At 31.7% G+C, this 8356-nt stretch overlaps 1 long non-coding RNA gene across 1 annotated transcript; it reads right to left on the bottom strand.

Moving 5' to 3' along the window:
• Positions 1–448: 448 nt before the first annotated feature.
• Positions 449–2577, bottom strand: LOC143070708 (uncharacterized). The gene is made up of 3 exons (XR_012976654.1): positions 2515–2577; positions 1371–1540; positions 449–905 (listed from the first exon to the last, which is right to left on the bottom strand). It is a non-coding gene; the product is annotated as an uncharacterized LOC143070708 (long non-coding RNA).
• Positions 2578–8356: the final 5779 nt, after the last annotated feature.

The following is an 8356-nucleotide window of genomic DNA, read 5'->3' as shown; positions in this document are numbered from 1 at the left end:
TGTTTGCCTGACGCGCGTTTCGTCTACTAAAGACTCAGCAGTGACGCTGCAATAAAAACAAATATTGAAAAGGTCCCATAAACTTTGAAGAGAATTTAAGACAAACAATTCTTAAAGTTTTTCAAATACAGATAAGGTAACTTATTCCATTGATAGAATGTCGAAAAATTCAAACAGTTAATTTATATTTATGACCATTTGCTTCTGAGAGCTATCCATGTGTACATCTTGCATTATATAAATGTTGGTTGTTTGTGCAGAGTTGTCTTATTGACAATCATACAACATATTTTTTTTTTCAGTCGCTGATAATTCAAGAAAACACAAAAGTGATGACTACTGGGCTGGCGTTTTATCTTATAATCTTGGAACCTTTAATAACTATATAAATTTCGAATGATAATTAATAAGCTTATTGGGCAGTTTGGAAAAAATAATTTCAGACAGATTCATGTTATGTATGCTTTTATTCTATGTTTCGATTTAAACAAAGTGAATATAATAAAAATATCATATCATAAAACCTGAAAAGGTTGACCACCCGTCGTAATAAATTACTTGTCCGACAAGATTATCTTGGACCTTAATGTTGACTTTGTCATTTTTCTTCAAATGAACAACAACAGTCTGACTTGCTGATAGATTGACATTATCGTGTCCAGCATGGTTTCTAGCGATCAAATTTCCATTCACTGCCAGATACGTGTAGAAGTATTTGTTAGCTTGAGTCGTTGTTGTCCATGAGAAAGAGTAAAGTCCTTCAATTGATGCTGTGAATGTTCCTGTTGAAGGATTATAGCTATTATCATCATTTGTAATAACGTTGTCATATATGACAACGGATCCTTTCGGTCTATTTTGTAATGTAGTTTTCAAACCCACCAGAAATCCAATTTGTTTTCTATCTGAAATGAAAAGATACCAATATTTAAGAGATGGGTAAATTGAAACAACTCTAAATGCGTCAGATGTATCGAAAAGAGATGGAATTACACTCATTGAAAATAAAAAAAAAAACTTCTATTAACTTTCACCCCTGTTTCCATACGTATAGTATCGCTCAATCGCAAGGTTTATGATTTACAGTACTACTGGTTATTTCCGTTTCATCGAAACCATTTTGGTCATATTTGTTTATGTTCAACTTCTGATTTCATTACCCACTTGCTCTAAACTTTTCCCCTTTACTAAGTCTTTTTCAGTCTATAGTACTGAAGTTATGATCAGATCACTTTAATATTCAACATACTTATTCATCAAATACATATTTGAATTGTTAATGACTGAGCAAGTTCCTAACATTATTCATATCTCTTTTCTCAATGTTAAATGCTCATTTAATAACAAAGTTACAAACAAACAGTACATACTATATCGGTTGCTGTAGTCACATCTACCATTGCCTTCCTCCACAAGTTTCAGCTGATATTGAATGCTTTTCATTAGACCGGATGTCCTACTGCATGATGTATGTCCATCTACTAGATACATGCTTTCCAACACATACAATGTGAAGGATAATACAAGAACGTTCGACAAACTATAAATATAAGAATGACATATGTTACTTTCTGCTTGTTATTTTAACATCTTTTCCAGACAAATTTGACCTTAGTTTGAATTGACTTATCTATTTAGTCCCCTTTCTGTTGTATCGATCCTTACATATTGAAATACCTATACCTCGTTACTGTTAATTGGTTTAAATTTGGGTTTATGATTTTTCGATAGAGGTCAACAAGAAAAGTGCCTCAAACGTATAAAACTTTTAACGTGAAATTTTGATTTTGAGGAGATATGTTTTATTAGTAAGTGTTCCATACATTGAAATCCATATAAATAGCTAGAGCCATCAATGCATGGGATAGAAAAAAAATAACATTTCTAATGCATTTTAAATTGTTAATAAAACAGTAAATGTATGGGGTTGATGATATATCAACTATATAATAGTTCTGGATTTGTGATTCCCTTTGGAGTAAACTTCCGCTCTCGGTGGTATTGACCTGGTGGTTAAAAAAGTTCGTTCAAAAACTAGGCTTAATGACGCCTTCAATTTAAATTTCAGCCTGACTTGGGTTTTGAGTTTCGTAATGGTGAATCCAGAAAATCGCACAGGCACACATTGTTTTGGCTCATTGTCAAAATCAATACGGTGATCTATAGTTTCTATGCCATTTGTTCTCTAATGGAGATTTGTCTCATTGAAAATTGTCCATATATTTTTTTATATAAGAATGTCGTACGACGACGCGGTTCGTATATTGAAGACTTGTCGGTGTCATTCAATCAAAAGAGTTAAATGTCAAAAGAAATAATTCGATGAAATTAAGATTAAACACCCTTATAGCCTTTGATTTATCCCGAATACAAATGTTCAGGTATGAAATAAATCAAATCATTGTATATAAAGTTATTTTATGGTTTTGAAAGTACCTCTCTCCATAGGACTAAACATTTTAAATTCCTTTGCAGATTAGTTAATTATAAATATGTAATTTTAAAACGACTTACCCCATTTTGACCTAAGTACTATTTAGGATTGTTTTGGAATACGGTTGTTTAACAGTCACTTATATCCCCATTTGATACTAGACATGCAATATGTACATTATTCTCTTATTACAAAATCCATGTGCCAAGTTTTGAAACCAGTATTCTGTTTACTGCGAAAAATATGCAATTTATATTAAATAAATAGCACCTTTTATCAACAATCACATTATATACTTTTTCAAAGATCAAAAATAACATTTTAAGTGGAACGAGGACTCTGAATTAGCTCATCATCTTATACTACAAATGTTCTAAAAAAAATTAGATAATTATTCATTACATTTCTTTATTTTGAATTCCATATACTTCATAATATTCTGTACAAATACTTTATTTTTTGTTTTAGGTAGTTTTCAGAGAAAAGATGCTTATGAATATGATACGAATTGTTATTAAACAGAAATGAAAGAAGTTTGCGGCACCATGCATGTTTTTATTGTATGCTCGAAATAGCGTATATGACATGAAAATGCCTTTTAAAATTCTATTAGGGGATTTTTTTTATTGTCAAAGAAAACAACTTATTTATAATACAATTTCAATGATACCACTTTCTCAATGACGGCAAACTTGCAGACAAATGGGACGTGACTTAACTCCAGATCTGTCTAATTTTGCGAAATCCTACAGTTATTATAAAATACAATAAGTGAAAACATACTTCCTTACAAATAAAACTCATCACACTTGCTGTCTGTATAAGTCATCATTTTTGTATAAGTTACCATTAAAGATTAATATATGTTTCGCTGACAGTGATTTCGGGTAGTTTGTTCTGCGTTCAACTCTCTCTCTCTCCATTCAAGTCTGATTTACGGATTTCACTTAACTAATTAACAGTACTATACACAGTATAATGTAATAAAATATATACCTTTTAAGCTCACATGACCTCAAGTAGGGCACATGAGCTTTTATAATCACTTGGCGTCCGTCTTCCGTTGTCTGTCGTCCGTCGTCGTGGTGGTTGTCTGTTAACTTTTACAAAAATCTGCTTCTCTGAAACTATTGCGACAAAGGAGTAAGTCCGGTAAGGGTCAATTTTGGCCTCAAATTTCAGGTTCATCAAACAAAATATTTTTGACACTATTTTAACCCTTAAGTGTCTATTTAAATTGATTCAATTAGTTTATGTAAAAGATTTTAACTGATTTAGTCATTAAAAACGCTCTGATTCAAGCTTGAATATGCCAAAAACACGTCACTTTTCAGATGGTTTTTGTAAAAAATGAAAGTGGCCGCATCCGTGTTCATCCTCAACCTTTATATATGTTATGTATTATCATCAAATACAACTTTCATTTCAATATTATGAATGAACACGAATGCGATCACTTTCAATTTAGACGGAAACCGTCTAAAATTTAACTAAAATGCTCAAATTGTGAAGATTTCAGTAATTTATCATGACTTAATGATGCTAGTATCCGATATATGTACCTTTATTGTCGAAAACAGCCCATATTTATGTAGCAGAAACATTCTAGTTTCCGGTTAATAGCTAAAAGATTACATTTTCATACTTTTGTAAAACTGCTATATTTTGGGGCCAAAAAGGGGTCTTACTGAACCTAGTTTTAAATATGTATCTGATGACCTCGTCTGCTAGCCGACATGACTAAAAATAGAACATAGGGGTAACATGCAGTTTTTGGCTTATATCTCTGAAATTAAAGCATTCAGAGCAAATCTGACAGGGCGGTACTAATGTTCATCCGGTTAAGGTCTATCCGCTCTTAAATTTTCAGACGAATCAGACAACCCATTGTTGCAAAACAAAGCAGAAGACATTGCTATTATTTCAACTAGGAATAATTTTTGATTATGGAATTTTCCTAATTTCTTGTGCTTGAAATTTTTAAGTTAATTGAAAATTCTTCAAAGAAAGTCCCTAATCAAATGGTAAAATCAAAAGCTCAAAAACATTATAAAATGAATGAATAATAACTGTCATATTCCTGACTTGGTACATGCATTTTTTTATGTAGAAAAAGGTGGATTGAACCTGGCTTTATAGCTAGCTAAACTTTTCACTTGTATGACAGTCGCATTGCATTAATTTAACTGACTAAAATTCAAAAGGTTGTTTTTGGTAAAGAACCCTGAGTAGCCCCGTACATTAACAGAGTATTGTGTGTTCCTACCACAGCTAGTATAAAATGTACAGACTGGCACGTTAAGATTTTGAAGATGATTTATTTGTGCGTTTCTCTGTTATGAATGTTATCGTGTGTGTTTGTGCTGTATTTCTGTTACTTAGTGTTTTAGTGACATTTTGTTTTATCATTTTCATAAAGCGGGAGGTTTGGATAGCCATTAAACCGGGTTCAATCCACCTGCTATCACGTCAAGAATATGGCATTTGTTATCAAATAGTTTTATGTTAGTTGACGTTTGTTTTTGTTGCAGTTCTGTGTTCCTGATGTTCCTTTGTTGTGTTCATCTTATAATTGGTGTGCTGTCCTCGGTTTTGGTTTGTAACCGGTAATTGTTTTTCCATAATTGATTTTTTACGTATGAACACCGGTATACTACTGTTGCCTTTATCCAGCACGCTTTATTATTTTTTTTTATAGTAATAGCTAAACCTCTCAGTTGTATGACAGTAACATTAAATTCATTTAACTGACTTAAATTCCAAAGGTTGTTTTTGGTAAAGAACTCTGACTAGCCCCGTACATTAACAGAGTATTGGTGTGTTCGTATCAAAACTAGTATAAAATGTCCCTTCTATCAAGTCAGGATTATGGCAGTTGTAATAAATAATTTTATCTTAGTTGGCGATTGTTTTTGTTGCACTTCGGTGTTCCTGTTTTGTCTTTTGTGGTTTTCAGCTTATATGTTTCCCTCGGTTTTGATTTGTAACCCGGATTTGTGTTTTCTCAATCGATTTTTACTTTTTAACACCGGTATACTACTGTTGCCTTTATGAAGCATGCTTTATTATTTTTAATAGTAATACTTAAAAACCAAGTTTTTTCATCTGTGATTTATTTATATTTAAGAGCGTTAATGCATAGTACAACTGAATGGCTCTTTCGATATGTTTATCACCAACAGGTCCAAATTGTAGCAGTAAAAATATATATTTATCAAAAACTTGAAACCAAAGTTAAGTATTTGATCGTTGCGAATACGGTATGAATAAGTGAGACTGATTCAAAATAATTTCTATGATGCAATTCTCTAGCAAAAACACACAGACAAATTAACTGGACATTAGCAATAAGTCAAGCTCTTTAACGTAATCGTCACTCGTCAAACCTTTTAACTTATAGGTTCTCTGTATATGTAAATTTACTATGTGAAACAATATTTCAAACGTTGAATCCATAGTGAATAGAACCCTTACATGTAAGTGTATGGATATTTTGATATTTCCCTGTCATTGGTCTTATTATGAATTAAAAAGAGATAGCAGATACCAAAGGGACAATCGAAAATTATAATACCAAAAATATACGATACCATGGTCAAAAATAAAAACGACGAACGGACAAACAACAATTACTAACATTAAATACAAAACTATGATTACACTTTGCTATGACTTTAAGATAGTCAATTTGAATGCAGATCATTGATTTAAACAGGAATGAGTTTTTCTTGGGAACTGAATAACAGAAATATTCAAATAAACCACCAAATAGTAATCACAAATACATAAGCACTTGCAATCAACATGCAACACTTAACGGAAATAGGAAAACGATCGAGCGTACCTGGTTATTAGATAAATCAAGGTGACCATGATGACTAGATTGTTGTATTTTTCAAATATGCAAAAGAGTTTAACAAAAATGCAGAGCTCCAAGGAAAATCCAAAAAGGCGGAGTCTACAAAAACTTACAAATTAACATGATTTCAATCAACGGGACAATTAAAATGCATCTGCCATATTGCTGACTTGGTGCAGACATTTTCCAAGGAAAGTGGTGGGTTATACCTTGTATTATAGCTAAATGAACCACTTTTGAACAAAATCATGTTCATGACTAAATTTGCACTTTTCTTTATTGAAGGTACAAAGTTGACCTTGATTTAAAATAACAAGCAATCTTAAATGTATTGGTCTTTGAGCGCAAACAAGTTTTAATGTGCAATTACTCTTTACAGTGTCTTTCTTCTCATTGTAGAAGATAGTTTTGAATGTGGTTATAATATCAAACATTGTTGAAACATTAGGCAAAGCTTCAATCTCGCCACAACAGTTAAGTCTGGTCTCGAATAATGAATGTGTACTATTGTACATAAAAACTCATAAAAAATACCAGGTCTAAAAGTTTGTTATCTTCTATCTCTTGTGTTTTTTGTATAAATGGGGAATTTATTGCCATTTTACATCTATGTATTTTTTTGGGGGGAAGGAGTGACTTATATTATGTTTAGACGAATTTTGAAATGTACGCATGTCAGGGATTAGAAAACCATTTGACGATGTTCTTCTGTATTGTGGGATTTTATTCAAAGCGTGTATTCCGTCTGCTAGTTCTTTAAAACGAAAATATGGTTAGATAAATATTTAGAACGTTGATGTACTAATATTATATGCACACGAAATTATTCAAGTCCGACAAATTGAGATGGGATGTTTTTTACGAGCTAGTACTAAAATCGTCATTCCAGTTACACGAAACTGAATTAAAAAACCCTGAAGTTTCTCTCAAAGATATCAGATACTGATGATTTAATGTAAATATTACATACAAATATCTCTTTATAACAATTGCTTTAACATGACTATTTTGTAATCATTTTGATAAATTATATTTAAAAAAAACAGACAAATATCGGCTACAAAGGTCCTTATAAATAAAATGAATCATTTAGTGTTAAATTAAAACGGAACCAACGAATGTTCAATCTCTTATTCCGCATTTGTTTGTTATAAGTTTCCTATCAAACGCTCTGAATCATGTCACATCAAACTATGGATCTCATTTTATTGGTTGAATGCGACGGATTTTGATTCGTTTTCTTGTTCTTTCAGAGGACCACAGTATATACCAAACAACTACCATACAAACTGTCAAGACGCAACAAATAACAATGCCCGCTATTTGACCAGAATTTAATTTACCATGTTCTGAAAAGTATAAATTAAAATCTTAGAAAGATTACACAACATAATTTCAGACTTATAAGTTATCTTAATGATACACGTAAGTTTGTAAAATTTGTATTCTACTTATTGTTTTTATATTTTTTTTTACAGAAGGATATGCTTAACCTTTCGGAACATCCTGGTTTTGTTTTGACACAGTCTTTAGTTTTCTATGTTGGTCTTTTCCTCGTTGTTCGTTGTTACCATGACGTTTTCAGTTTGTCTCCAACTGTGGGTTTGAATTACCCGTTTGTATATTTCGCTTATGTGTCCGATATTGGTTTTTTCAGCGTGAAGATACAAACATTTATAGATGTAATTTTTCATGTCGAATAAAAATAATTTAATTTAATTTTAATTTGATATGTTTACTTAGGAACGTCTGTATATTAAAAAATGTTTGTTATTGTGACTGCACACACGATGTAGTTGTGCATAAAATATTTAACAAAAATGGTTAGAACTATAATGATTTTATGCTTACTAAATGTTGTTACCGCCATTTGTGTAACCCTTGGTAGTTTAGTGGTCTTTATCATACTGTTAGAGCTTAGATATTTCGGTATTTTGAAACTCAATGTTGATGTTGTTTTCGTTGTCGGTGTGATTGTTGTAGTGCTCTGTGTTGTTCTTGTTTTAATTGTTGTTATCAGGGTTGTCGGTGTTGTTGTTGTCTGTGTTGGTGTCGATGTTGTC

The sequence above is a fragment of the Mytilus galloprovincialis genome, chromosome 4, assembly GCF_965363235.1.
Source record: "Mytilus galloprovincialis chromosome 4, xbMytGall1.hap1.1, whole genome shotgun sequence".
Classification (NCBI taxonomy): Eukaryota; Metazoa; Mollusca; class Bivalvia; order Mytilida; family Mytilidae; genus Mytilus; species Mytilus galloprovincialis.
The sequence above is the reverse complement of the archived record's forward strand: the minus strand, read 5'-3'. Positions and strand labels throughout refer to the sequence as shown.